Source organism: Lactuca saligna, chromosome 5 (genome assembly GCF_052625555.1).
Source record: "Lactuca saligna cultivar CGN05327 chromosome 5, ASM5262555v1, whole genome shotgun sequence".
Lineage (NCBI taxonomy): Eukaryota > Viridiplantae > Streptophyta > Magnoliopsida > Asterales > Asteraceae > Lactuca > Lactuca saligna.
The window spans coordinates 65,905,183-65,911,182 of record NC_136421.1 but is presented as its reverse complement, the minus strand read 5'-3'; positions in this window follow the sequence as shown (position 1 = coordinate 65,911,182).

The following is a 6,000-nucleotide window of genomic DNA, read 5'->3' as shown; positions in this document are numbered from 1 at the left end:
TCCTCTTCAAGCTACAAACACAACGTTCTCACTAGGTCTGTAGAACAAATATCCAAAAGACTGTTTTGGGTAACCAATGAAAACACATTTCTCACTCCTTGCTGCTAGCTTGTCATGAGTCTCTCATCTTACGTAAGCTTCACAACCCCAGACTTTAATATGTGCTAACAAGGGAACTTTCCCCGTCCACATTTCGTGAGGTGTTTTGGCAACCTTCTTTGTTGGGACAAGATTTTGGATGTGGGCGGCTGTTTCTAAGGCATAGCCCTAGAAATGAATTGGAAGTGGAGCACGACTCATCGGAGAACGAACCATGTCTAACAAGGTTCGATTACGCCTCTCGGTTACACCATTTAACTGTGGTGTCCTAGGAGGAGTCAATTGTGAGACTATCCCACATTCCTTTAGATAGTCATTGAACTCAATGCTAAGATACTATCCGCCTCTATCGGATCTAAGTACCTTTATTTTCCTGCCTAATTGATTTTCGACCTCATGTTTACACTCTTTGAACCTTTCAAAGGTTTATGACTTATGTTTGATTAAGTATAAATAACCATATCTACTATAATCATCAGTGAAAGTCACATAAAATCGATTAGCATCTCTTGTGGTTGATCTGAAGGGACCACACACATCTGTGTGTATGAGATCCAACAGACCTTCACCTCTTTCACAAGACCCTATGAATGGTTATTTTGTCATCTTTCCCAAAAGACAAGATTCACACAAATCTTCTGATTTTAGGTCAAATGATTCCAAGACTCCATCCTTTTGGAGTTGGACTATGCATTTCTTGTTAATGTGTCCAAGACGACAATGTCACAAGCATGCCTTGTCTACACTATTAGACAAGTCAATATTAAACACACTATTTCCTAAGCTATCAACACAAGTCATTGTTTCATACACGCCATCACAAGGTAAAGCTTCAAACACAAAAACACCATTCTTATAAACAAAAATTGAACCATTCAAATCATTAAAAGAGTATTTAAAACATTGTCTGAACAATGCATGAAATGAAATAATGTTTCTCGTTATCTCAGACGAATAACAACAATTCAACAAATCTAATCTAACATCATTATTAAGCAAAAGTTGATAAACTCCGATCTTGGTTACTGGTGAAGACTTCTTGTTTCCCATGATCAAGTTTATCATACCTCGCTCTATCTCCTCGCTTTCCCTTAGCCCCTGCAAATCAGAACAGATGTGAAAACCACATCCTGTATCAAGGACCCATGAACGAGGAGATAATGAGTTATTAGAAGAAATAGTGTAAATACCTGCCGAAGATGACTTAACTTCGCCATCTTTGATGTCCTGCAGATATTGTGGGCAGGTTCTCTTCCAATTTCCTTTTTGATTGCAGTAAAAGCAAACAACTTCTTTTGGATCAGAGACATGGGGAATGGAAGCATTGGGCTTGGCTTTCGGGCTATTGCTAGATGACCCTACTTGGACCTTTTCCTTCCAGTTTTGCTTAGGAGGACCTTTCCTCTTTTCCCCGTTCCCTATCCAATAGCTTGAACAGGAGCACTTGCAGAAGTGGAGGCTATACTTTTACCCTTCATCCTTGCTTCAGTAGTCTGCAACAAGTTGTGCAATTGGGCCAATGTCTGCTCAGTGTTGTTCAAATGGTAAGTTAAGATAAACTGACCATAACAATCAGGCAACGAGTTCAAGACCATGTCTGTCACACCCCAAAACCTATAATGGCGGAAACGTTCTGGGGCGGAGGACGTCATGTAAAGTATCACAACACAATAAAAGTAAACAAGCTAACAACATCATCCATTGCATTAAATATATAATTTTAATACAAGCGTGTTCTGTACAATTATAGACACCAAAAATAATGTAATTCAAAATAATAAGATGAGTCTTGGATGCGCTCCATCTTCTCAAAAGCTGGCCTCGGTACCTGTCTACTGATGACCTGAGAATACAAGTTATTTTGAAAGAGTTTATCAGCATAAAGCTGGTGAGTTCATAAGTATTTTAGTATCGGTGTTTGTTATCAAAACGTTTGAACATGTCTCAAGTTTAAGTTTGTAAAATGTATGTAAATGTTTGTAAGTGTTTGTAAAAGTTTGAATCTCTCAGAAAAACCTATATTTTCTATTAAAGTAGCCTTCTACCAAGGCTTAACTGTTTTGTATGATTCGTTTGTTGTAAAAGTGTGTAATTTCCCCAAGTGTAACTATCATTAACAAAATATAGTCTGTACATAAATGTTTAAGTGAAATAATCACTAAGTATATGTAATGGGTAAATTATTGTAGTACTGTAGTGTTGTATTATAGGAACTACTGTTGTACTAACTACCTTAAACCGGATTTATATTAAGGTATCATGTGATTAGTTGTACCATACTATCGACTGGATAAACAACGACAAATGTAGGTTGTAAAATGATATGACGTTTGGCACCAGCAGACCTGCAGGTCCGGCTGTAGCTAGCAGCAAGGTGTAGGATAGTCAATCCAGTATAGATCTATACGCAAACTCACGCTCTCCCTCCAAGAGACTCTGGCAACAACTCGGGCCATGACATTTAAGGCATGCTCCGATACAGTGGATCACAATTCTGTCAATGTATATATGTGTCTGTAATGTTTTGTTACTCGTTCTAGTATCGTTGTATATGTTCTCATAGTATAGTTGTATATGTTCTCTTTCTAGTATAGTTATATATGTTCTCTTTCTAGTATAGTTGTATATGTTATCCTTCTAGTATAGTTGTATATGTCCTCATAGTATAGTTGTATATGTTCTCATAGTAATAAGTATTGACTCATGAATGAACTGACTCATTGATCTAACAATAGTATGTGTATGATCCTATGTTACCCCGATGGTAACTTACAAATGATGTAACTAGTAGGTATTAACATGGAAGAACTTTTATGACCATACATGTACACATGATATATAATTAATATTGAAACGACCTTCAGACGGCTACCCGATATCCCACCCGACCACATCCAAATCGAGGAAAAGGAAATAAGGCGTGCGGCCTTCCTAAGCCTTTTAAACATTGATTATATAACTATACATATACGGGCATGCAATTTATAATAAGCATAACAAAGTTTAAGTAAAAGTGTTTGATAAGTAAAATAGTTTGTAAAACAGTTGGAAGTAAAACAGCTTTGATAAACAGTTTGAATAGTAGAAAAATCATTGGTTTTATAGTTATTAATCACATGTTATTGATGTAATAACTATAAGTATTCAACTTGTATTCCCCCAATAAAAGCATTTAAAAGTATTTCAAAGGTTAATTAAAGGGGTATGAACTCACTTGTGGTGAGTGGATTGGATTGAAGTGTCGGATACTGTGCTAGGTGGCAAACGGAGACTTGTTCACATGCACGAGCCTAGTTATCATATAATGAGCATATATATAACTAATTAGCCAAATAATAACTAATTAGATAAGTTGGGACACTCTAGAACATGTAAACACTTTGTATAAGTGTTATAAGTCCTAATGGTTGCATCTAAGTTGTTGTGGGACAAGGCTAAAGGGGTTTAAAGTTCCAAAGGACCTTGTATGAGTGTTTACTCTTCAAATACCAACACACATGGAGTTTACGGTTGTAAACTCTTGAGTTTACGGCCGTAAACTCCCAACCATGGGTGTATTGTGTGTTTTGAAGTTCCAAATGATTCCTAGAATTATTCCAACTTGGTGGTTAAATTCTTGGAAGGGTTTAAGACCTAGAAACACTCCTTTGAGGAGTTTACGGCCTCAAGACCAATTCCCTTAGAGTTTACGGCCGTAAACTCTTAAGGATGTTTGTTTTTGGTGTTTTCAAGTCTCATGCTCAAGTGGTATAGGTTCTAGGCTTTTATTCCAAGCATATGAAGACCCTTGACACACTTCGGTGCCCTTTTTATGAGTTTATGGCCCATGAACCATGTCATGGCCGTAAAATCACTTTGAAATGTGATTCTTATGTGTTTAAGGCCCTTGATTTATTGGGAACTAGTCTAGGTAAAAGTCTAAGGCCTTAGGTGCCTTAAAAGCACCATTTGGAGTTTACGGCCTAAGACATTCTTGGGCCGTGAACTCCCAAACTTGGGTTGTTTTTGCTTCATTTCATGTCCCTAACACACTCCTATACAAGTCCAAGGCAGTAGTATATCACGGGGGACAGTCTAGGCTTCGTTTCGGGAGTTTACCGCCCAAGAACACCTTGGGGAGTAAACTCCTAAATCTAGTGATTTAGTCACTTAAATCATGTTATAACTACATAATAAGCATTATAAGACAACTAGAGAAGTGTACTCACGATTTGGGATGAAAACCCGAAGATCCGTGAGAGAGAAAATGGCTTTTCTCTAGTTGGAAATTGTAATAATGAATGAATTTGGTTCAGAAATCTATTTATAGTCCTGAGATATTTTCGACAGAAAATATTTTTATTCTTGAAATGATTTCTAATATAACATGGTGTTGGAATAACATTGTTGTACAAAACCATAGTGCATCCACTCTCCTGATATTTACTGAAGTGTAAACCCTGAATTACTCCAACTTATACGAAAAAGTCTGAAAGTTGACTATGACTGTTATAACTTCTATTGAAGTGATATTGTTTGTATAGAATGGAAATTTCGGGTTGTCACAATGTCAATGGCCAATTCCTCATCAAAAAGAATGTTGAGCTTGACCAAACGCTCTATGTAGCGTTGCATTCTTTGCACATGAGACACAACCGACTCCCCCTCTTTCATCTTGCAAGCCATGAGTGACTTGACTACTTCAAACTTTTCTTGACAAGCTCGCTTATGGTACTTATCCATAAGGTCCTTATTCATCTCAAAAGGCCAGTAGTCCTCATAGTACCTTTGCAGTTCTAGGGACATGGTTGCGACCATGATGCATGCCACTTTGGTAGCATCATCATAGTGCTTCTTGTAAGCAGCATACTCTTCGGGGGTGGCTTTGGACTCATCAAGTTCTTTGAGATCCTTTTCAAGGAAATACTCTTTGTCCTCGAATCTAAGAGCCATCTCGACGTTACGCATCCAATCGTTATAGTTAGAGCCATCCATAACGACTTTGGTGCAAATGTTGAGTAAAGAGAAGTTGTGGCTGTAAGATGAAGAAGCAGAAGTGTTTCCAGGAGTAGACATCTAAAAAGAAAGGTAGTTTTAGTTAGATTTCAAGACACCTCAATATAATAACCCAAAGATATCATATCAAGGTTAGGACCCAACTATGACGATTTACAACTTAGAAATGGGATGCCGAGATCCAAGTTCAAATCTCATAAAGGTAGGTGAATGACGATTCACCAATTCCACCATTAGACAAAATAAACGAAGTGAAATTCCTAATTCTTTTGAGATACATTAAAACTATTTAATGGCATGTTTTAATCTCGGATTATGCTCTACTATTTGTGACTGGGATACCGAGGATCTCAAACTAGATGTGAATAACCATTCAAATGTGTTTGGTAACCTTATTGTCATTATCATTAACTATTGATGTGCCGGTAAACCACACACTGTAACACCCCAATTTTCATATATAGATTATATAACAAATAATCGTTCCAACATCTCCCAAGATCAATTAAGCACTTACTTATAGACTAACCTACAGCGGAAACAAAATAAAATAAAACAAAGTCTTCAACTAAACAACGTCGGGTGTTACGTCTTTACGGAATTCGTCTGTCAACTTCTGGATCAAACCTTCTCCTTGAACTTTTTTTCCTACCACTTGCTAAATAGTTTCCTGGTTGCGCACATTTAAAGTATCTAAATGGGTAAGCCTAGGGCCTAGTGAGTTCGTGTTTCACATACATGTTCATCACTTAAAAACAAACGGTTTTATCATATATATTCAATAAATCATACAAAAAATATATCACCCGATGACATAATTTAGGGGAACGATTAATTATCCAGAGAAAGAACCAAAGATTCATTTCCCTTCTCCTTGAGACAACTTATCATCCATTGTACTCAAGT